This window comes from Salvelinus fontinalis, chromosome 9 (genome assembly GCF_029448725.1).
Source record: "Salvelinus fontinalis isolate EN_2023a chromosome 9, ASM2944872v1, whole genome shotgun sequence".
Lineage (NCBI taxonomy): Eukaryota > Metazoa > Chordata > Actinopteri > Salmoniformes > Salmonidae > Salvelinus > Salvelinus fontinalis.
The window spans coordinates 61,658,578-61,684,555 of NC_074673.1; the positions used below are offsets into that span (position 1 = coordinate 61,658,578).

Sequence of the window (25,978 nt, forward strand, 5' to 3'; positions counted from 1 at the left end):
GCTAATTGCCTATAATTTCCACCTTTTGTCTATTCCATTTGCACAACAGCATGTGAAATTTATTGTCAATCAGTGTTGCTTCCTAAGTGGACAGTTTGATTTCACAGAAGTGTGATTGACTTGGAGTTACATTGTGTTGTTTAAGTGTTCCCTTTATTTTTTTGAGCAGTGTATATCACAGACAATGTCACCAGCAAAGCACCCTCACACCATCACACCTCCTCCTCCATGCTTCACGGTGGGAACCACACATGCGGAGATCATCTGTTCACCTATTCTGCACAGCGATTGGAACCACAAATCTTAAATTTGGACTTATCAGACCAAAAAGCAGATTTCCACCGGTCTAATGTCCATTACTCACGTCTCTTGGCCCAAGCAAGTCTCTAATTCTCATTGGTGTCCTTTAGTTGTGGTTTCTTTACAGCAATTCTACGATGAAGGCCTGATTCACACAGTCTCCTCTGAACAGTTGATGTTGAGATCTGTCTGTTACTTGAACTCTTTGATGTGCAATCTGAGGTGCAGATAAATGCTGATTTCTGAGGCTGGTAACTCTAATGAACTTCCTTTCCTGTGGCGGTCTTCATGAGAGCCAGTTTCATCATAGCACTTGATGATTTTTGTGACTGAACTTGAAGAAACTTTCAAAGTTCTTGACATTTTCCGGATTGACGGACCTTCATGTCTTAAAGTAATGATGGACTGTCATTTCTCTTTGCTTATTTGAGCTGTTCATGCCATAATATGTGGCCCATTTCAAGAAACTAGGCGTGTGTCAGGAGTGCCGTTTCAACGTAAACTTTCTTTTAAATCAAAATGCGTTAATTGGCAGAAATGCCTTCTCGAACATGTGATCTTCATGTGCCTTAATAACAAACTTGTATGTCATCTGTAAATATTAATAAAATTGTTAAATTACGAGCCTAGTTGGTTTAGCCACAGAAAAAGACAGGAACCTTTCTGCTAGCCATGATTGTCTGAGATAATGAGTGGGCTGGACTTGCTGAGAGAGGAGTTTGGATTTGCCTACTATATTGCACGGTTCTGTCTATTTGAGCTGGTCAGTTTGTGTAGGATATCCTGTCTAACACTTATTTTGTGTTAATGTATCGTGTAGTAAAACTGCATAAGTGTTGCTCTCCACTTTCTGGAGGACCTAGTTTTGAAATCAGTGGAATTCGAGTATGATAGCTAAGGAGATAGCGAAAACACCTGTCTCCGGATTACATCTTCAAACTAAGTGAAACCATGGCATCCGTGACAGGAGACGTGTCCATCCATGATGAATAAAGGTAAGATAGTCTAGCTAGCTCCATTTTCAGACATTACACATTTCTAATTTTGAAAGTGGTTTCATTTCAAGTTAAAGTGTACTGTTAGCTAGCGAACATTAGCTGGCTGGCTCACTAGCTAACGTTACGTGTATGATCTTATTACTCGTATCTCAGAGCCATTTGCATTGCTAGTTATAGCCTAATGTTAGCTAGCTAATATTGAACCTGGTAGGTTAGCTACCTGCAGATACAAGCAGGGTAGTAACGTCATGAGTTGAGATTATGGTTCATTGTTTACCTAGCTAGCTAGCTAAATGTCTTAACAAAAGACTCCACTGTGCAAGTAACCATTTCGGGTTGGTTCGTAAATTCAGTCTGGCCATCTACTCCGATTTCAGAGCACTCTCATCTGAGTGTGCCAAAGCTCAGAATAACGGATGAATTTATGAACACTAAACACCCATGGCCGGTGTCAGTAAACGTCGGCAAAAAAGCGCAATAAATTGTTGTAAGCAGCACAGTTAGTCACCAAAGCTCTGGATAACATGAAAACAGCCTAACCATCTCTGCTAGGGCGAGTAAAATGGTTAGAGTTTGGGTGGGGGCTAAAGTCTAAGAGGGTGTGAACGATGCGGAATGACAAAGAAGAGCTCTCCAGTAGGTACCAAAACATTCTATTTTGGCCTCAAAAGTGAGGTTACAAGTTTATCAACTTTCAAAGCAGAATTACTTTCCCATTGTTCCTCAAATGCAGTGTATGATATATCATTTTGTTGCTCTGTGTCTGTTATCCAATGTAAATAACACAATTTCGAATTTTGCTACATAAGACGGAATCAAGGCATTCGGTCACATATGGACTTGGTCTTTTACCAAATAGGCCTATCTTCTGTATACCACCCGTAACTTGTCACAACACAAGTGATTGGCTCAAACACATTAATAAATAAATAAATTCCACAATTTAACAAGGCACACTTGTTAGTTGAAATGTATTCCAGGTGACTACCTCATGATGCTGGTTGAGAGAATGCCAAGAGTGTGCAAAGTTGTCATCAAGGCAAAGGGTGGCTACTTTGAAGAATCTCAAATAAACCTGTCAACTGTGGGACCTTATATAGACAGGTGTGTGCCTTTCCAAATCATGTCCAATCAATTCAATTTACCACAGATGGACTCCAATAAAGTTGTAGAAACATCTCAAGGATGATCACTGGAAACAGGATGTACCCGAGTTCAATTTTGTGTGTCATAGCAAATGGTTTGAACATATGTAAATAACGTATTTCTGAAAATGTAAAAAAAAAAAGGTTTTTACTTTGTCATTTCAGGGTATTGTTTTTAGATTGCTGAGGATTTATTTTTATTTAATACATTTTTTAATAAGACTAATGTAACATAATGTGGAAAAAGTCAAGGGGTCTGAATACTTTCCGAATGCACTGTAAATGAGATATTTCTGTATTTCATTTTCAATACATTTGCAAACATTTCCAAAAACATGGGTATTTGTGTGTAAAAGAAAATCAAGCTGTAACAAGAAAATGTGGCATAAGTCAAGGGGTATGAATAATTACTGAAGGCAGTGTAAACCAGCTACTGTACATTAAATATCTACCCTGAATCTATAGTGTACAACCTCTCACTCAACGTCAACAAAACAAAGGAGTTGATTGTGAACTTCAGGAAACAGCAGAGGGAGCACCCCCCTATACACATCGAAGGGACAGTAGTGGAGAGGGTGGAAAGTTTTAAGTTCCTCGGCGTACACATCACAGACAAACTGAAATGGTCCACCGACACAAACAGTGTGGTGAAGAAGGTGCAACAGCGCCTCTTCAACCTCAGGAGGCTGAAGAAATATGGCTTGTCACCCAAAACCCTCACTAACTTTGGAGAGCATCCTGTCGGGCTGTATCACAGCCTGGTACGGCAACCGCACCACTCTCAAACGCAAGGCTCTCCAGAGGGTGGTGCGGTCTGCACAACGCATCACCGGGGGCAAACTACCTGCCCTCCATGACACCTACAGCACCGATGTCACAGGAAGGCCAAAAAGATCATCAAGATCATCAACCAAGATCATCAACCACCCGAGCCACTGCCTGTTCACACCACTACCATCCAGAAGGCGAGGTCAGTACAGGTGCATCAAAGCTGGGACCGAGAGACTGAAAAACAGCATCTATCTCAAGGCCATCAGACTGTTAAACAGCAATCACTAACACAGAGAGGCTGCTGCCTACATTGAGACCCAATCACTGACCACTTTAATAAATGAATCACTAGTCACTTTAAACAATGCCACTTTAAATAATGCCACTTTAATAATGTTTACATTTCTTACATTTCTTACATCACTCATGTCACATGTATATACTGTATTTTATACCATCTACTGCACCTTGCCTATGCCGCTTGGCCACCGCTCATCCAAATATTTAAATGTACATATTCTCATTCACCCCTTTAGATTTGTTTGTAAGCCAGAGGATGAGTCGTATTTCAATGCTAGTCTTACACAAATAATTGTTAGTTATAATACTAACGATTGTTTATTTTTTATTAAAAGTATTGCTTAGCCTCCCGAGTGGCGCTGTGGTCTAAGACACTGAATCGCAGTGCTAGCTGTGCCACTCGAGATCCTGGGTTCAAGTCCAGGCTCTGTCGCAGTGCATTTACCTTTCACATATTCAACAATTCAACAGCTTGAGCTGCCACTTTGTGGGGTTAACTAAGGGATGGGCTCAAATCCTCTGAACAGACTGACAGTCTATGAGTTTGGCATGGTGGACCAATGGGGTGGCACACATTTGGCCCAGCATCGTCTGGGATAGGGGAGGGTTTGGCCGGCAGGGATGTTCTTGTCCCGCCACACACAAGTGTGGCTGGCTGGGCACAGTGCTGGCTGGCTAGGCACAGTGCACGGTTGCCAGGTGTACGGTGTTTCCTCTGACACATTGGTGCGGGTGGCTTCCAGGTTAAGTGGGCGTTGGGTTGGGTTTTGGAGGATGCACGGCTCCTGACCTTTAGCCTCTCCCGAATCTCTAAGGGAGTTGCGGCGATGAAACAAGGCAGTTGGATGCCACAAAAATGTATATATTTTTTAAGTATTTCTGATAGGTCTACTATTGCTTCATGTGTTGTATGCCTACTGTGAAGGTCACCCTGATATTTGCTAGGTACTTCCCATTCCATTGCCAGACAGTAGTGCTTGTCAAGTGGGAACAAAAAGCACCGTGTCCTGGTATTGTTGCCGTTCATGCCCTCGCCATTGGGTAGTAGACTGTATGAATCAGGTTGACATCTACACTGAACAACGATTCTCCACTGTGCCAGTGGCCATGGAATGTGAGCATTAGCCCACTGAAGAAGTCGGTTACGACGCCGAACTGCAATGAGGTTAAGACCCTGGTGAGGACGACGAGCACGCTGATGAGCTTCCCAGAGATGGTTTCTGACAGTTTTTTCAGACGTTCTTCAGTTGTGCAAACCCACAGTTTCATCAGCTGTCTGGGTGGCTCGTCTTAGACCATCCCGCAGGTAAATAAGCCAGATGTGGAGGTTCTGCGCTGGCGCGGGTACACGTGGTCTGTGAGGCCATTTGGACGTACTACCAAATTCTCTAAAACAACATTGGAGGTGGCTTATGGTAGAGAAATTAACATTAAATGATCTGATGGACATTCCTGTAGTCAGCATGCCAATTGCATGCTCCCTCAAAACTCGAGACATCTGTGGCACATTTTAGAGTGGCCTTTTATTGTCCCCGGCAATTGTAAACAAATGTGTGCACAACATTTTAGAGAAATCACCTTTTTGTGCATACGGAAATCTTTTATTCAGCTCATGAAACATGGACCAACACATGTTGCATTTATATATATATTTTTTTTCAGTATAAATGGTCAAGTTATTTCAAAAAAATTAAATAGAATGAGAGAAAAAAATGACTACATTCAGGGCATTCGGAAAGGATTCAGACCCCTAGACTTTTACCACATTGTCAAGTTGTGCGTACTGGTAGCGAAGTCAGGTGCAGGAGGGCAGAGAGTTGTGAACAGGCGCACACTTTATTTAGGCAGGAGCAAACAGCAGACAAACGCAGCTGCGTAAAAACCTCCAGCACAAATAGGCAAAAGTGCAAGGCGCAGAACAGTCACAAATGCTAATGTTTACAAAGAAACATACTACGTGGCATAGCCACGGTACATAGAAACCCAGCCTGGCGTGTCACATAGAACACGTAACACAAAACAATTTCACACAAAGACATGGAGGGGAACAGAGGCATAAATGCATGCAGTGTGATTAGGGAATGAAAACCAGGTGTGCAGGGAACAAGACAAAACAAATGGAACAATGGAAAAATGGAGCGGCGATGGCTAGAAAGCCGGTGACGTCGACCGCCGAACGCCGCCCGAACAAGGAGAGGAGCAGACTTCGGCAGAAGTCGTGACACACATTTTGTTATGTTACAGCTTTATTCTAACAATGATTAAATTGTTTATTTCTCATCAATCTACACACAATACCCCATAATGACAAAGCAAAAACAGGTTTTTAGAAATATTTGCAAATGTATTAAAAATTAAAAACAGAAATATCACATTTACGTAAGTACTCAGACTCTGTACTCAGTACTTTGTTGAAGCACCTTTTGGCAGCGATTACAGCCTTGAGTGTTCTTGGGTATGACGCTACAAGTTTGGCACACCTGTATTTGGGGAGTTTCTCCCATTCTTCTCTGCAGATCTTCTCAAACTCTGTCAGCTTGGATGGGGAGTGTTGCTGCACAGCTATTTTCAGGTCTCTCCGGAGATTTTTGATCGGGTTCAAGTCCGGCTTCCAGCTGGGCCACTCAAGGACATTCAGAGACTTGTCCCGAAGCCACTACTGCGTTGTCTTGAATGTGTGCTTTGGGTCGTTGTCCTGTTGGAAGGTGAACCTTCGCCCCAGTCTGAGGTCCTGAGCGCTCAGGAGCAGGTTTTCATCAAGGATGTCTATGTACTTTGCCCCGTTCATCTTTCCCTCGATCCTGACTAGTCACCCAGTCCCTGCCTCTGAAAAACACCCCACAGCATGATGCTACCACCACCATGCTTCACCGTAGGGATGGTGCCAGGTTTCCTCCAGACGTGACGCTTGGCATACAGGCCAAAGAGTTCAATCTTGGTTTCATCAGACCAGAGAATCTTGTTTCTCAAGGTCTGAGAGTCCTTTAGTTGCCTTTTGGCAAACTCCAAGCAGGCTGTCATGTGCCTTTTACTGAGGAGCTGGGTCAGATTGGGGGGGGGGGGGGGGGGGGTCAAATTGGGAATTTAGCCAGGACACCAGGGTTAACACCCCTACTCTTACTCTAAGTGCCATGATCACAGAGAGTCAATACACCTGTTTAACGTGCCTCGTACTGGCACACCAACATCACTTTTACCAATATCTGGTCTCCCATACAGGGACCGACCAGGACCAACCTTGTTTAGCTTCAGAGGCAAGCCAGCAGTGGGATGCCTGGGTCATGTGGGTGATGTCATGTGACAGTGGTATATGTGGACAGAAAGCTGAGGGACGACGGCGCCTTTATTTAGACACTAATCCTCGATTAGCCTCCTGGGGATTAGTAGGGTGTGTGTGTGCGTGTGTGTGTGTGTGTGTGTGTGTGTGTGTGTGTGTGTGTGTGTGTGTGTGTGTGTGTGTGTGTGTGTGTGTGTGTGTGTGTGTGTGTGTGTGTGTGTGTGTGTGTGTGAGAGAACTACATTGCTGCCTGCCATAAGTTGAGGGACAGTCAACCTGCACATGTACTCTACTGTATGCTTATTGTTGAATGTATGGTTATTTTGACCCTTGGTTATTGTTGTTACTGCTGTCCCGTTGACAATTTTGATTCTCATTTTTTGTAAACATTTTTTATTTGTTTTTATATTGTAGAGAGAGAGAAGCAGATGGGAACCGAAAAAGAGCTAGAGAGCAGAACATAGCAGAGAAGACAGGTTCTGTACCAAAGCAAGCCAACACAACAGCAGTTGAAATGACATTTACTCTCATTGCCATTCAACAGCCACAAATGTGCACCTAACACCTAACAAAACGCTTGTGTAGAAGGCTGATATTTTAAATCACCATCAGTCCATTCACTAAGTAAGCTATAGGCTTCATACAATAACAATAGGAGACCCAATTATCCATACAGCCCACATAGCTGTACATGACCCCAAACTGTAGGTACATTTGACCCAGTCCTCATCAGCTGGACTGTATAATTAATCACCATGACAACCCTGAAAAAGCCAACTGACTCTCACAGTGATGGGTTGCTTTCTAATCACTAAAATCTGGCATCAGCGTTACCATGGAAACCTAAGTGTCTGTCCCCTGCCCTCGAATCACTTGCTCACACTGGCCACCTCTCTCTATCCAACCCACCCACCTGGAGATGTAAAGTATGATGATGATTATGATACCATTAACTGACATCATCACCCTGACATCATCACAGTTGTCCCGGCCTTTGACCAATGAGGGCTAGTTCTTTCTCCACTGAGCCAGTCAGGATGCGAATCAGGATGTGGCTGTAAATACATACAGTAGGGATGACATAAAACAGAGTTGTGACATGAACGTCAAAGCAGAGTCTGTGTCACTGTAACCACAGCGTTTGGCTTTTAGTTGTGTATGGATATAATAAAACAGACATGCACTGTCTGAAGGCTACATACATCTAGCATGCCTCATAAAGGAAACAGTGGGGGTTTGAACTGGAGTTGTGGGGAGTGAAGCTTTTAGTGTTCTCTTTTCAAATGTAGGCTACAGTTTGGAGCTTGACATATAACAAAGCTGTATTTCTCAAAACTAACATCACATTAAGCTTAGTTTGAATGGAGAATAGCCTGTCTTTTCCTTAACACTCAATAGATGACCATGAGGATCATGATGACCATGTTATGTGTCACTCTCTAGCCATCAAAGGAGAATAAAACAGGATTATAAAAGAATACGTGTGCAGCCAGAGTGACCACTCAGGTCTGTTTGAACAGCCAATCAGGGACGAGCAGGAAGCCACTGCACACAGCTCAACGGGACTAATCCGCTTTAGTGACTCGCAAGGAAGCACATCCATTTTATCACTCACTGGAGAGTGGGGGGAGAGAGGGAGGCAGGGGAGAAGGTTTAGGACCAGAGGCGCAGGGGGGGACAGTATGGTTAGCAGAGGGAGGGAGCAGGTGAGGTAGGTAGGCAGGGTTGGAGAGATCTGAGTGACGAGGGAGGGAAGGAGGGTACAGTATGGTGGTCTGCCGCCAACATATTTTGTGCTGGCCCAGAGGGGATGTGATGGGGCTGGCTATGGGGCTGGCTATGGGGCTGTGCTGCAGGTGAAAGACAGGTGCCGAGTTCCAAAATCAGGCCCTACCCTAACATCTACCCCAAGACACCACTTAATGGCCCGTTGCAGATCTGAATCTTCATAACAGGGCATTACTATTTTGACATGTTCGTAACAGGGAATTACTATTTTGACACGTTCGTAACAGGGAATTACTATTTTGACACGTTCGTAACAGGAAATTACTATTTTGACACGTTCGTAACAGGGAATTACTATTTTGACATGTTCGTAACAGTGGCACGTAGTATATGTCCAGCCCTGCCTCTGAACACTAACTCCCCAGGGCTTGGTGATCCATGATGTTGTCATGGTGTGACCATGTAGTCCTCTCCAATCAGAGGATGGGTCACTTCATTCCACCGCAACACTACACAGACAGATGGACGGACAAGCAGGCTGGCAGGCAGACAGATGGAAGCAGGGGAAAGAGAGAGAGAACCCCCACAGAACCAAGGCAGAGTGTAGTAATTTGGCCAGCATCTTAGAGACTTGACACCTGAGTCTAAAGCAGAGGTTGTTATTGGGAGTGTTTGTTCAGTTCCATTTCAGTCGGTCAACCAGGTACGACACAGCTTTGGGGAGTTTGCGCTAGCGTCCTCTACTGAATAACATTTGAATCCCGCCTGACAAGGCCAATGAACACTGTGCCTCACCGGAAGCCCCGCCTTCCACAGGTGATAACAGAGGCACAGATACATTCCTTAAACTCTTCCGCTATTCACCTCGAGCTGAGCAGAACAATTTCACACATTTTTTTTAAGTAAACATGTAAACGTGAAATCTATCAGCCTTTACTCCAACTTAGCTGTCCCACTTAAAGACAGCGTGCTCATCCTTCTGGTTAACTCTTGGTAACTGGTTTTGTGAGTTTCCTGCTGAATCTGTTAGTTATTCTTAGGCCTGGCTAACTGGCTAAGATGGCTAACGCAACCAAAACGACGAACGCTAACAAGCCGGGCTCGGGTTCAAGACCATGCCCAAATAAATGAAAAGATGTTCTTGATGTATGGTCTGTCTCGGCACGGTGCATGCTCCGGCTGCCCCCCGCTCGTGTAAGCTTGTGTGCGGGCTGAAAACGTAACAGTGGCTTGACCACGCCTGGCATGTTCCCCTACTGCCACTGGCGATTCCTGCCTCCCGAGGTGGAATCACCTCCTTGTTTGTGTAACTCTCTTGTTTGGCATCAATTTCTCTCAGCCAATCATCAGTTATTTGTGTAAGTGCTGTGCTTGTTTACTGTAAAATGTGATTTTTTTCCCGAGAATGCTGTTCATTGACTACAGCTCAGCGTTTAACACCATCGTGCCCTCCAAGCTTATCACTAAGCTAAGGACACTGGGATTGAATACCTCCCTCTGCAACTGGATCCTGACTTTCTGATGGGCCGCCCCAGGTGGTGAGGGTAGACAACAACACATCCACCAGGATGACCGCAACACAGGGCCCCTCAGTGGTGCATGCTTAGTCCCCCCCTCCTGTACTCCCTGTTCACCCACGACTGGTGGCTGCGCACGACTCCAACACCATCATTAAGTTCGCTGACGACCTAGGCCTGATCACAGAGGGCGCATGAGACTGCCTATAGGGAGGAGGTCAGAGATCTGGCAGTGTGGTGCCATGACAACAATTTCTCCCTCAATGTCAAGAAGACAATGGAGCTGATCGTGGACTACAGGAAACGGAGGGCAGAGCGAGCCCCCATTCACATCGACGGAACTGTTGTGGAGCGGGTTGTCCACATCACTAAGGATCTATCATGGTCTACACACCAACACAGTTGTGAAGAGGGCACGACAACGCCTCTTCCCCCTAGGAAACGGAATAGATTCGGCATGGGCCCTCAGATCCTCAAAAAGTTCTACAGCTGCACCATTGAGAGCATCTTGACTTGGTATGTCAACTGCTTGGCATCCGACTGCAAGGCGCTACAGAGGGTAGGGTGAAGGAGTAGCTCATGAGGGGCGCAGCGGTCTAAGGCACTGCATCTTAGTGCTAGATGAGTCACTACAGACCCTGGTTCGATCCCGGGCTGTATCACAACCGGCCGTGATCGGGAGTTGCATAGGGCGGAGCACAATTGGTCCTGCGTCGTCCAGGTTAGAGGAGAGTTTGGCCGGGGAAGGCCGTCATTGAAAATACAAATTTGTTCTTAACTGACTTGCCTGGTTAAATAAAAAAAGTGTTAATATAATATATATATATTATATTTGAGATTCTTCAAAGTACCCACCCTTTGACTTGCTGACAGCTTTGCACACACTTGGCATTCTCTCAAACAGCTTCATGAGGTAGTCACCTGGAATGCATTTCAATTGCCTTGTTTAAAGTTAATTTGTGGAATTTAATGCATTTGAGCCAATCAGTTATGTTTCAGTTTGAGTTTATTTTATTTTTACAGGGACAGTGCACATTAATCAACATTTCAGTAAAAGTGACGGTTTTAGCCTGCCGGCTAATTTTCAACCGCAGTCCCTGGGCAAGTTATTAAAAATAATTACAATATAGACAATCATTGAGCAGTGAGCACACGCAGAGCAACATAGGACAAGCAAGACGTAGCATACAGACAGAGCAACATAGAACAAGACGTAGCATACAGACAGAGCAACATAGGACAAGCAAGACGTAGCATACAGACAGAGCAACATAGAACAAGACGTAGCATACAGACAGAGCAACATAGGACAAGCAAGACGTAGCATACAGACAGAGCAACATAGAACAAGACGTAGCATACAGACAGAGCAACATAGGACAAGCAAGACGTAGCATACAGACAGAGCAACATAGAACAAAAAGCAGCAAGACAAAATTCATAAAAGCAACAAAGTGCTTCCACACCTCACAAGCTACAGACAACAGACAACATGGAAAGCGGCAATACACAGCTAGGGATTATGTTCACAAATCTGATTGACCTTTAGCCATGTCTTCATGCATTTTGTGAAAGTGTGATATGTGGTGTAGTCATGTGTGTCTGATGGCAGTGTATTCCAGACATGGGAAGCTCTCACAGAGAAAGCGGATTTACTAAAGGTGATTTTCCTTAAGGGAACTATACAGTCACCTCTCATGGCAGACCTTGTGGTTCTGCTGCCATATGTTTGGGATTTCTGTTTAGCAAAAATACTGAGTGGAGGGGGAGCCAGGCCATTTAGGATCTTGAATACAAGACATGCGTCGGTGTATTGCACAAGATTTTCCCAACTCAGGAGCTCATGCTTTCTGAGGATGTAACAGGGATAATGGCTATTGGGCTTCCTATCAAGCACTTTGAGAGCCTGTTTGTAGACAGACTGAATAGGTTTTAATGTTGTACAGCAAGCTTGGGCCCAGCTAGTCAAGCAGTATGTTAAGTGGGGGAGTATCATAGATTTGAAGTACAGTTTTGCTACCTCTGTAGTCAAACAATTTCGTATAAATCGGAAATTAGCTAGTTTGAATTTGGTTATTTGAATGACCTTTTTCACATGCTTTTTAAAAGAGAGGTTGGAATCAAGTATGATGCCAAGATACTTAAAATCAGATACCACCTGGAGCTTCTCCCCTGACACATAGACATCTGACTCAGTAGCATCTGTTGCCCTCTTTGTGAAGAACATGCAAACAGTTTTTTTCACATTGAGATGCAAACACGAGTCACTGAGCCACTTTGTAACCTGGACCATTACAGTAGTGAGTTCTTGTGCAGCTTGTTGTTTGCTCTTTGCATGCACATATATCACTGTATCATCTGCATACATTTGAACTTCAGACCCAGTACAGACAGAAGGCAGAACATTAATGTACAGGCTGAACAGGAGGGGCCCCAGTATTGACCCTTGGGGCATGCCCACATCATAGCTAAGAGTGGGCGACAGCTCATTGCTCACTCTGACACACTGAGTTCTGTCTTCAAGGTATGATTTCATCCATCTCAAGGCATCGGGGGAAAAGTTGAACTTGGACAATTTTGTGATGAGAATCTCATGGTTAACAGTATCAAAAGCCTTTCTTAGGTCCAGAAACACAGCCCCAACAATGCCCCCTTTGTCCATCTTGGATTTCACATTTTCCAGAAGAAAGCAGTTGGCCGTTTCTGTAGAGTGTTTCTCTCTGAAGCCAAACTGCATGGAGTGTAATGTGAAGGGGCTGTTGTTGAGGTGGGTAATCAGTTGTTCTGCTAAACACTTTTCAACAACCTTTGACACCACAGGTAGTATACTAATGGGCCTGTAGTTACTCACGTCAGCAGGGTCGCCCGATTTAAAGATGGCCGTTATTATGGCCGACTCCCATACCCTTGGAAACACCCCCAGACCAAAAGATGTGTTGGTGACCTTAGTAATGGGGCCAATCAGTGACTCTTTGTAGTTTTTAAGAAAGGTAGTGTAACGCTCGTCGTTAGGAGAGAGGAGGACCAAACTGCAGTGTGGTGAGTATTCATATTCCTTTTAATGCAAACCGAAATACTCTAACAAAACAACAAAATAACGATAAACGAGAATAAACCGAAACGAAACAGTCCTGTCTGGTGACATACACAAAGACACAGGAAACAAACACCCACAACCCAAAAGTGAAACCCAGGCTACCTAAGTATGATTCTCAATCAGGGACAACGACTGACAGCTGCCTCTGATTGAGAATCATACCAGGCCGAACACAAAACCCCAACATAGAAAAACACACATAGACTGCCCACCCCAACTCACGCCCTGACCATACTAAATAAAGACAAAACAAAGGAAACAAAGGTCAGAACATGACAAGTAGAGTCCAGCCCAAACACATCTTTGGCTTTAGAGTTCTTTAGTGAGCTAATCACCTTGTTCACCTTTGACTCAGAAACCTCCCTTATGATGAAGACAGGTTGAGCGTCATTCAGTAGCACTGAGCCCAAGAAACCAGTGGAGGGGTTCTGTGTCAGTACCCTGACAGAGTCAATAAAGTAGGAATTGAAGGCTATTGCTATTTCGACTGCATCCTGTGTTAGATTGTTATTCACCATGATTTCTAGTCTTTTTGCACTGTTACTATGGTCTTTCCCTGTTAGCTTTTTTGATTCCCCCAGATCAATTTAGAATTTCCCTTTACTTCACCAATTATGCTAAGAAAAACGTTTGCCTTGGCCTGTCTGATTTCTTTCATCACCTTATTTCTCAACATGGTAAACCTAAGTCTGTCATGCTCTAATTTGGATTTTAGGGCATAATCTCGTTCTTTCATCAAATTCCAGATTTCTCCATTTAGCCAAGGAAGAGTGCTCTTTTGGCCAGGTTTGGATTTGATTTTCTTTAGGAAACCATTTATTGTAGTCTGGATTGTGGATAGAAAAACCTGAATATCAGCTTCCATGTCTGTATAAGACAAGAGATCATTCCAGTTAATTCCCTTAATTGCGTTTTCAAAATAGTTTAATTCACTCTTAGGTATTCTTAGTTGATCCGGCTTTCTAACAATAGAGAGGTTAAACCTGCTCTTAGACAGCTTTCTGGCTATAAGTGTCAGATTATGATCAGATGGCCCAGTAACCATATTGAATGATTTAGTCACACTCACTGGTTTATTACTGAACACCAAATCAATCTGTGTTTTAGAGCAACAAGTCACCCTGGTTGTGTAACGGCTTTCTTCCTGGGGTGAAGGAGAGGACCAAAATGCAGCGCGGCTAGTGTTCAACATGATTTAATAAAGAGACAATAACGTGAACACTATACAAAATAACAAATGTGAAAACCGAGACAGTCCTATCTGATGCAGAACACAAAGACAGAAGACAACCACCCACAATCCCCAACACAAAACAAGCCACCTATATATGATTCTCAATCAGGGACAACGATTGACAGCTGCCTCTGATTGAGAACTATATCAGGCTGAACACAGAAACAGACAAACTAGACACACAACATAGAATGCCCACCCAGCTCACGTCCTGACCAACTCTAAAACAAGCAACACACATAAGAACTATGGTCAGGACGTGACAGGTTGGTCCTTTAACTAGCTGTGTAAGGTCAAAGGTATTAGTGATCCGTTTGAGTGTTTTCCTTCAAGACTTGTCTTCATAATTCATATTAAAATCTCCCATTAAGATGACCTCTTTCCCAAAATCACATTCCCTAAGCATGTTATTGAACTGATCAAAAAACACACTTTTGGTGGAAGGTGGTCTATACATTCCAATAAGGGTAAATGACATTTGGGGAGACAGTGTAACGTTCAGGCCAATACATTCTAGTTCATTATCACTTGTGACAAGGTAGGGGTAGTACACAGAAAATAGCCCTATGAAGGAAAAGACTAAGTCCATATTATGGCAACAACAGCTCAAATAAGCAAAGAGAAACGACAGTCCATCATTACTTTAAGACATGATGGTCAGTCAATACGGAAAATTTCAAGAACTTTGAAAGTTTCTTCAAGTGCAGTCGGCAGAAACCATCAAGAGCTATTATGAAACTGACTCTCATGAGGACAGCCACAGGAAAGTAAGACTCATAGTTACCTCTGCTGCAGGAGATAGGATGTTTAAAGTTACCAGCCTCAGATTGCAGCCCAAATAAATGCTTCACAGAGTTCACGTAACAGACACATTTCAACATGAACTGTTCAGAGGAGACTGAGTGAATCAGGCCTTCATGGTTGAATTGCTGTAAAGAAACCACTAAAAAGAGGAGACTTGCTTGGTCCAAGAAACACGAGCAATGGACATGAGACCAAAATCTGTCCTTTGGTCTGATGAGTCCAAATTTAAGATTTTTGGTTCGAACCAGTGTGTCTTTGTGAGACACAGAGCAGGTGAGTGGATGCTCTCCGCATGTGTGGTTCCCACCGTGAAGCATAGAGGAGGAGGTGGGATGGTGTGGGGGTGCTTTGCTGGTAATACTGTCTGTGATGCATTTAGAATTCAAGGCACACTTAACCAACATGGTTACCACAGCATTCTGTTTTTCAACAGGACAGTGACCCAACACACCTCCAGGCGGTGTAAGGGCTATTGACCAAGAAGGAGAGTGATGGAGTTCCGCATCAGATAACGAGGCCTCCACCCTCATCCGACCTCAACCCAATTGAGATGGTTTGGGATGAGTTGGACCGCAGAGTGAAGAAAAAGCAGCAAACAAGTGCTCAGCATACAGCTGAAGTTGGAAATACACATATACTTAGGTTGGAGTCATTAAAACTCGTTTTTCAACCACTCCACAAATTTCTTGTTAATTAACAAACTATAGTTTTGGCAAGTCGGTTAGGACATCTACTTTGTGCATGACACAAGTAATTTTTCCAACAATTCTTTACAGACAGATTATTTCACTTATAATTCACTGTATCACAATTCCAGTGGGTCAGAAGTTTACATACACTAAGTTGACTGTGCCTTTAAACAGCTTGGAAAATTCCAGAAAATAATGTCTTGGCTTTAGAAGCTTCTGAAAGGCTAATTGACATAATTTGATTCAATTGGAAGTGTACTTGTGGATGTATTTCAAGGCCTACCTTCAAACTCAGTGCCTTTTTGCTTGACATCATGGTAAAATCAAAAGAAATCAGCCAAGACCTCAAAAAATATCTCCACAAGTCTGGTTCATCCTTGGTAGCAATTTCCAAATACCCGAAGGTACCATGTTCAACTGTACAAACAATAGTACGCAAGTATAAACACCATGGGACCATGTAGCCGTCATACCACTCAGAAAGGAGACGAGTTCCGTCTCCTAGAGATGAACGTACTTGCGAAAAGTGCAAATCAATCCCAGAACAACTGCAAAGGACCTTGTGAAGATTTTGGAGGAAACGGGTACAAAAGTATCTATAGCCACAGTAAAGCGAGTCCTACATCGACAAATCCTGAAAGGCCTCTCAGCAAGGAAGAAGCCACTGCTCCAAAACCGCCATAGAAAATGCCAGACTACGGTTTGCAACTGCAAATGGGAACAAAGATTGTACTTTTTGGAGAAATGTCCACTGGTCTGATGAAACAAAAATAGAACTGTTTGGCCATAGTTATGTTTGGAGGAGAAAGGGGGACGCTTGCAAGCCGAAGAACACCATCCCAACCGTGTAGCTCGGGGGTGGCAGCATCATGTTGTGGGTGTGTGCTTTGCTGCAGGAGGGACTGGTGCACATCACAAAATAGTTGGCATCATGAGCAAGGACAATTATGTGGATATATTGATGCAACATCGCAAGACGCCAGTCAGGAAGTTAAAGCTTGGTTGCAAATGCGTTTTCCAAATGGACAATGACCCCAAGCATACTTCCAAAGTTGTGGCAAAATGGCTTAAGGACAACAAAATCAAGGTATTGGAGTGGCCTTCACAAAGCCCTGACCTCAATCCCATAGAAAATGTGTGGGCAGAACTGAAAAAGCATGTGCGAGCAAGGAGGCCTACAAACCTTACTCAGTTACACCAGCTCTGTCAGGAGGAATGGCCCAAAATTCTCCCAACTTATTGTGGAAAGCTTGTGGAAAGCTACACGGAACGTTAGACCCAAGTTAAACAATTTAAAGGCAATGCTGCCAAATACTAATTGAGTGTATGTAAACTTCTGACCCACTGGGAATGTGATGAAAGAAATAAAAGCTGAAATAAATAATTCTCTCTACTATAATTCTGACATTTCACATTCTAAATATATAATGGTGATCCTACCTGACCTAAGACAGGGCATTTTTTACGAGGATTAAATGTCAGGAATTGTGAAAAACTGTGTTTAAATGTATTTGGCTAAGGTGACCCAGACATTTTTGGGGAATTTTTCCTAGCCACCGTGCTTCTTCACCTGCATTGCTTGCTGTTTGGGGTTTTAGGCTGGGTTTCTGTACAGCACTTTGAGATATCAGCTGATGTAAGAAGGGCTATATAAATACATTTGATTTGATTTGTGGAGAAGCTTGGTCATGGTCAGTCCAACGGGCAGGTGGAGAGGATGAACCAGGAGCTGGGGAGGTTCCTGAGGAGTCACTTTCAGGACTGGCAGGGAGAGTGGGCTCGATACCGTCCATGGGCAGAGTACGCCAGAATTCGCTGTGACACTCCTCCATTGGGTTGACTCCCTGCCAGTGTGTTCTGGGTTTTCAGCCGGCCCTGGCTCCAAAGACCCCGGGCCAGACTGAAGCTCCTGCGGTTGATGAGTGGTTCAGGTGCGCAGAAGAAGTGTGGCGCTATGCTCACATGAGATTCCAGCGTGCCATTCACCGTCAGAAGGAGCAGGAAGAATGCCACCGCAGTGCTGCCCCCCCACCACACTGGGGATTGTCTGGCTCTCTACCAGGAACCTCCCACTCCGCCTGGCCAGCAAGAAGCTTAGCCATCGGTTTATGGGGCCATTCAAGTTTATCCGGAGGGTGAACGAGGTGATGTATAGGCTACAGATTCCCAGTGACTATCGTATCTCGACTTTTCACGTCTCCCTTCTCAGGCCGGTGGTTCCTGGTCCCCTGATGCTGTCCCCCCTGGACATCGAGGGGTGGTCCGGCCTATGCCGCCAGTTCTCTACTGGACTCCCGACGTCTTGGGGGATGGCTCCAGTACATGGTGGACTGGGAGGGGTATGGCCCAGAGGAGCGGTGTTGGGTTCAGGTGGAGGAAATTCTGGATCCCAACACCATCTGTGATTGGTTATCAGGGCTACACTGATAACTCGAGCTTGGTTTCTAAACCATACCAAACCATCTTTATAAAGATATAACCAGCTTTATAAATACATTTGATTTGATTTGATTAAGTAAAATAACAACCAGCATTTTGTAGGCTACGTGTGAGGGGAGGGAGGGTGTTTGGATGGGCATCAAATGGCACCCTATTCCCTACATATATAAGGAATAGGGTGCCATTTGGGACATCACCTGTTGTGTAAGAAGGTATTACTTAAAGTAGTCAAGGGCCCTACTAGCCACCTGTTATCTAACTTCCTGTACATGGAGGTTAGTGAGGTTTGGGCGTCAGAGATGGATAGATATAGCTGCTAAACCATTCTCTCTCTCTCTCTCTCTCTACCATGCATTCGAAAAGTATTCAGAAACCTTGACCTTTTCCACAGGGGTCACTACAGTGTGACGGGACAAGGACATTCCGGCCAGCCAAACCCTCCACTAACTCAGACGATGCTGGGCCAATTGTGGGTGGCCTCATTGGCCTCTCCCGGTCGCGGCCGGCAGGGGTCTCGAACCAGCATATGTAACAGTTTGCACTGCCGATGCAGTGTCTTAGACCGCTGCGCCACTCAGGAGGCTCCATCCACACAGGTTGTAATACTTATCAATTGCCTTGCACAAAGTTTCATATAGTAAAACACTACACAGGACTCTTAATAAAGAATTTCATTTAAATATTACATGTCTTTTTGGATCACAGAAACAATGAGAAAATATGGCCAAATAAATAATGAAATGTTCATTGTATAAAGCAGCCCGTGTAATCATCTCCCAGAGTAGACCCAATCGGCCCGAGCCCCAAGTAATACATTTGGGCCAGATAACTCACACCGGAATCGGCCCGAGCTCAATCCCTGCATCCTAGTCATAAGTAATACTGCCGAAGGCGGCCCAGACTCGGGCCACATGACGTCGGCAGAGTCTGACTCTCAGCCGAGTGCCCCAACTCTCAGCTGGAATCGGCCCAGATCCACTGTGCTAGCTGGGCAGTTTCCCGTAAAATGCAGCTGTTGACAATGTATTGATTGACCAGAGAAGATAGAACGTGGTTACATTGTTGCAATGAATGCATGAACAGCGTGGAAGGAAAGGAAGCTGTTTAATATAAAAAAACACCCTCTCTGCAACACTTTGCTTAGGCGCCTTCACACTTCATTCCCTGAATGAATGGGGTGTTATGCGTGTCTTATTATTAGGCTACCCAGAGCAGCCAGTCAATCGGTAAGCCTGGTGTGGTATTTGGACTATCGAACTTACTCTCGGTGATCTTCTGCAAGCCCAATACGTCCTCGGGAGTGATCGCAGTGTTCCCGAGCAGTTCCTCTTCCGTGGTCGCCGGGACCCCCACATCCATTGAGTTGCAGCCTTTTTTGACTTTCATTACTGCTGTTGGGTTTTGGTTCGCGTTTGGGGTTCGGGCTCGCCTGGCCGTTGATGTTGTTACTGCTGCTTCCTCCTGTATCTCCTCCGCCACGGCAACTGCCAGGATTATTACCAGTGGACTTCTTAGCGCTTGACGGGTCCCTGCTGTTGCGTCTGCTGGTGCAAGAATAGCTCATTCTCTGTCCCTCCTCCCCCTTCTCCGAGCCCGTGCCTGCAAGATACAAAACAGTCGTCCTCCCTCCCTCCCTCTCCAAAGGCTGCACAGCTGCTGTCTGTAGCTGCTTGGTGCTTAATTCAAAGCCCTTCTTCTTTCTGACTTGAAGTCTGCCGTCTGCAGGAGATGATACCGCTATAGAGTCGCTCTCTCTCCTCCTAACATCGAACAAATCCACCAACAGCGCACTGTATCCTATGACTGAAACGGTCAAGGCAAAGTGAGCGTTGTGCCTTTTTGTCCTAATTGAAAAAAGGGAAGTGGGACTGGTTGAGATCCAAATGCCCAAACAGCAGCTTGTCCACTAACATTTCTACCTTTAAATGATTTAACTGGGCAAGTCAGTTAAGAACAAATTCTTATTTTCAATGACGGCCTAGGAACAGTGGGTTAACTGCCTTGTTCAGGGGCAGAACGACAGATTTGTACCTTGTCAGCCCGGGGATGTCGCATTTATAAACAATGCAAGGATTTAGACATCTGATATAATATTTTACTTGATCCCTATTGGGCGCTGCCCCTATCTCTCAATTAGGTATGGTCCGTTTGGATGTCACTCCGAAAATGTTTTGCCATGTCAGCTGAAATGATACTGCCTGCTGATTTTCACCAAGAGAAGTCAATTAGGCCTATTGGTTTGTCAGAGGACCAAGCAGATAGGTTAATAATGTGGGGTCGGCCTACAAACCTTTATAGCCTGAATTTCTCCAGATTGTTCCATTATTTGCAGCAGGCGCGTCAGGAAGTGCAATTGACTAATAGGTCAGAACCACAACACTGATTGCCTTTAGTAGCATTTCATTTGTCTCTCTAGACATACTGGTTACCTCACACAATGTACCAATATTCCAGCTTGCCTAAACGGAGTCCCCACTTCCATTTTACAGGGGAAATGGAAGTTAGGTTGAAAATACTATACCCTTGAAAAGCAAAAGCATCCACTTTCTGCCGACTCTGTGGAGAATGGGTTTGACTTCCCGAGACTGGTATTTCATTGGATACCACAGCCTATTAGTACCCTACCCTGTACTGACCAGACCGTGTAGTGTCACTGGACTAGACGGCAGTCTATACATCATTTGGGGTTATTTCATATATGGTCATAGGTTGCGTATTAATAAAGTGGCCTTCTCTCCTTGCCTCTGCAATAAAGCAAATTCCAAAAGGTTTGCATAAAGGTTTGCATTCACCTGGCTGGCCTGTTCTTTCAGATGGGTGCATGTGGAGATGGTAACTTTAGGTTATTGAAATGTACCACATGGTAAAACGGACAGGCCTACGTCGGTATGGCCAATGACATACAGTCTAGTCCATGAGATTCCCAGTGAATATCCCAGACATTCTGGAAGGTCAAACAGACTCTGGAAGGTCACAGCTGTTCCAAAATGCCACAACAGTTCTACAAGTTCTCACTCATCCACGAGGAAGTGCTGCATCCTAGAGGCCAGCTGCCTCTACCGCAGAGCCAGTCACAGTGGACATTTCAGGATGGGTTTGTCATGGTTTGGTTGGTCATCAAGGCTGAAAAGGAGCATTTTCACATTTTTCCTGAAGTCCATTTGTAAAAAAAAAAGACATTGCTGAGTTTGTTTACTAGAATACATTTCCATAAAAGGTGCAACAACGGAACGAGAACAACGCAAAAGATAAGGGCGGACTCTATGATTGTGGAGAATTATGAGCAGTCTTTTCTTTGTGGATTATGTTTAGCTTTTTCACCCCCCCCAAAAAAAATGTTTGCAGCAAGAGAAGAATCTGTTACAAAACAGGATTCATTCATTCATCCTAAACGAACAGCAACCTGTGTACATGTTCATCTGATACGATGATTATGTTTCTTAGCACAGGTCTAAGGAGTGTGTGTGTTTGTGCGCCTGCGTGTGTGTTGAATGGCTGATGTCTGTATACGGTAGAGTACATATGGTCACAGAGAGCTCCTCCCATAGGCTTGCTGACAGTGCTTGTCTCTTTGTCACTTCTGGGCTGCTGCTAACATCAGCAGAAACACTCACAGACACACACACAGAGGAATACATGCTAAGGGTGTCACACGGACGCACACACACACTCACACAGAGACACACACAGAGACACACACAGACACACACACATTGATATGCTTTATACACATACTAGCAACAAAGCCGCTGCACATCAAAACATCCAAAACATGTGCATAGACCAACATTCACTGAGAAACACACACACACACACACACACACACACACACACACACACACACACACACACACACACACACACACACACACACACACACACACACACACACACACACACACACACACACACACACACACACACACACACACACACACACACACACACACATAGAGAGAGAGGTCTGGGCAATGTGCTGACCTCAGTAAGCTGTTCCCAACGAGTTCATTGTTTGGTGAGAGGAGTGGATGGATGGATGCTGTAGCCTCTGTTAGATGCATTCTACAGTCCCACCAGTCTCTCGCTATACTGTTTTGTCCCATCTCTGCTTGTTTGCTTTGGCAGCACAATGACATACAGGGGAGAGAGGCATAGAGCCATAGAGATTTAGAATAGGCTATAGCATTTTACTATAGCTCTGTCCTGTCTGATCTCCCATTGTACCAGACAGAGCGTGCCTGCTTTGCCTTAAGTATGGGTGTACAGTAAAAGTACACCGTACTGTACATGGAAATAATGACAGCTCCACAATTCATGTTCATTTAGGTTGATTGTAAAAAAGAAAAGGAAAAGGGAGGTGAAATGGAAAATTGCGCTGCCTCCAGCATATTGGTAAATGCATGCTTTACCAGAAACTAGTCCAAGACACAGTTTGTCACTGCTTTCAGCACATCGGTGTATTTACTTAGGACAGACAAGTGTACATACGCAAGCATATAGACACAAACAAAATAAATCTAGGAAGAATCTTGAATACGACTGAAATATTGATGGTTAACGTAAATAATTAACAATGAACAAATGAACAATGCTTGTGTGAACAGTGAGTAACATTGACAAACAACTCTTCTGAATCTCATCCAAAAATTACAACATTCTCCAGAGAAGAACAAATCTATTTCTCTCTCTGTATCCATGGCAAGAAGAGCTCTTCTTTTTCTCTCTGTATCCATGGCAAGAAGAGCTCTTCTTTTTCCCTCTGTATCCATGGCAAGAAGAGCTCTTCTTTTTCCCTCTGTATCCATGGCAAGAAGAGCTCTTCTTTTTCTCTCTGTATCCATGGCAAGAAGAGCTCTTCTTTTTCCCTCTGTATCCATGGCAAGAAGAGCTCTTTTTTTTCCCTCTGTATCCATGGCAAGAAGAGCTCTTCTTTTTTCTTTCTGTATCCATGGCAAGAAGAGCTCTTCTTTTTCTCTCTGTATCCATGGCAAGAAGAGCTCTTCTTTTTCTCTCTGTATCCATGGCAAGAAGAGCTCTTCTTTTTCCCTCTGTATCCATGGCAAGAAGAGCTCTTCTTTTTCTCTCTGTATCCATGGCAAGAAGAGCTCTTCTTTTTCCCTCTGTATCCATGGCGAGAAGAGCTCTTCTTTTTCCCTCTGTATCCATGGCAAGAAGAGCTCTTCTTTTTCTCTCTGTATCCATGGCAAGAAGAGCTCTTCTTTTTCTCTCTGTATCCATGGCGAGAAGAGCTCTTCTTTTTCCCTCTGTATCCATGGCAAGAAGAGCTCTTCTTTTTCCCTCTGTATCCATGGCAAGAAGAGCTCCTCTTTTTCTCTCTGTATCCATGGCGAGAAGAGCTCTTCTTTTTCCCTCTGTATCCATGGCAAGAAGAGCTCTTCTTTTTCTCTCTGTATCCATGGCAAGAAGAGCTCTTCTTTTTCCCTCTGTATCCATGGCAAGAAGAGCTCTTCTTTTTCCCTCTGTATCCATGGCAAGAAGAGCTCCTCTTTTTCTCTCTGTATCCATGGCGAGAAGAGCTCTTCTTTTTCCCTCTGTATCCATGGCAAGAAGAGCTCTTCTTTTTCCCTCTGTATCCATGGCGAGAAGAGCTCTTCTTTTTCCCTCTGTATCCATGGCAAGAAGAGCTCTTCTTTTTCCCTCTGTATCCATGGCAAGAAGAGCTCCTCTTTTTCTCTCTGTATCCATGGCGAGAAGAGCTCTTCTTTTTCCCTCTGTATCCATGGCAAGAAGAGCTCCTCTTTTTCCCTCTGTATCCATGGCAAGAAGAGCTCTTCTTTTTCTCTCTGTATCCATGGCAAGAAGAGCTCTTCTTTTTCTCTCTGTATCCATGGCAAGAAGAGCTCTTCTTTTTCCCTCTGTATCCATGGCAAGAAGAGCTCTTCTTTTTCCCTCTGTATCCATGGCAAGAAGAGCTCTTCTTTTTCTCTCTGTATCCATGGCAAGAAGAGCTCTTCTTTTTCCCTCTGTATCCATGGCAAGAAGAGCTCTTTTTTTTCCCTCTGTATCCATGGCAAGAAGAGCTCTTCCTTTTCTCTCTGTATCCATGGCAAGAAGAGCTCTTCCTTTTCTCTCTGTTTCCATGGCAAGAAGAGCTCTTCCTTTTCTCTCTGTTTCCATGGCAAGAAGAGCTCTTCTTTTTCTCTCTGTATCCATGGCGAGAAGGGCTCTTCTTTTTCTCTCTCTTTCTCTTTTTTCCTTTCTCGCTCTTTTATACCACCCCCACATCTGATATTTTATTAAATCATGGTCCATTCACACTAGAGATCAGAAATAACCAGCCAGTACATATAAACTGTACCAGACTTTACCAGTGCATAGATCTACCCAACTACCACTCTATCCTCCATGGCAGAGACCAGGGTTATATTGCCCCCTCATTACCCCCCTGGCATTGTACCACTGCCGCCTCATCCTAACAAATGTCCTTCTACTACAGTAATCCCTCGTTTATCGCGGGGGTTACGTTCCGAAAATGACCCGCGATAAGTGAAATCCGCGAAATAGAAAACTTTTTTTTTTTTACAATTAGCAACTATTACATGTATACAAATACAGTGACTCACGTGTAGGCCGTTTCACTGCTCTTCAGAGCGTTTCGTCGACATTATGGGTTTAGGAGATGTTCGAAATTACAAGATAATTTGGCCAACTTAATGTAAATTTGCCAAGCTGTTTTATGTACGTACACATAACTGCACGAGACGACAAAATGATAGCACAATTCGTAGCATGTTTTGATACAAGAAGCGGGAGTGAGTTTTTAGCGAATCAGAATGCAGAGCACAATGCACCAAAAAAAAAAAAAAAATGCATTCTGAAAATCCGCGAAATAGCGAATCCGCGATAAGTGAACCGCGAAGTGGCGAGGGATCACTGTATTCCCAAAATGCTGATCAGTTATGTCATTCACAAATGACCCGTAAAGTGTATTTTTGACCAACACTGTTACACTGAGCTACAAATGCACAGTAAGTAAAGTTATATTACACTGTTATCATAATAAAGAGTTAGTGGTACTTAAGCAATAAGGCCCGAGGGGGTGTGGTATATTGACCAATATACCACGGCTAAGGGCTGTATCCAGGCACTTCGCGTTGCGTCGTGCCAAAAAACAGCCCTTAGCCGTGGTATATTGGCCAATATACCACAAACCCCCAAGGTGCATTATTGCTATTATAAACTGGTTACCAATGTAATTAGAGCAGTAAAAATAAATGTTTTGTCATACCCGTGGTTTACGGTCTGATATACCACGGCTGTCAACCAATCAGCATTCAGGGCTCGAACCACCCAGTTTATAAAGGCCAATATACCAAGGCTAAGGGCTGTTCTTATGCACGACGCAAAGACTTTTGCTATTATAAATTGGTTACCAACATCAATAGAACAGTAAACAAGTATTATTTGTTTCATACCCATGGTCTATTGTCTGATATACACACAGCTGAAATGCTGTTTCAATCAATCAGCATCCAGGACCCAAGCTAGGGTCTAGTTTTTATACACTGAGTATACCAAACATTAGCAGCATCTTCCTAATATTGAGTTGCCCCCCCTCCCCGCCATCTGTATCTACAGTGGTGTGACTGTATGTGTCTGTAAGTCTGTGCTCCTGCGTGAACAGTAAGTGTGTCTCTGTGAGCAAATGTGTGTGTGTG

At 44.1% G+C, this 25,978-nt stretch overlaps 1 pseudogene; it reads right to left on the bottom strand.

Annotated features, from left to right (window-relative positions):
• LOC129862922 (protein unc-119 homolog A-like) overlaps positions 1–20,178 on the bottom strand; it is a 45,063-nt pseudogene extending 24,885 nt beyond the window's left edge.
• Between the last annotated feature and the right edge of the window lie 5,800 nt (positions 20,179–25,978).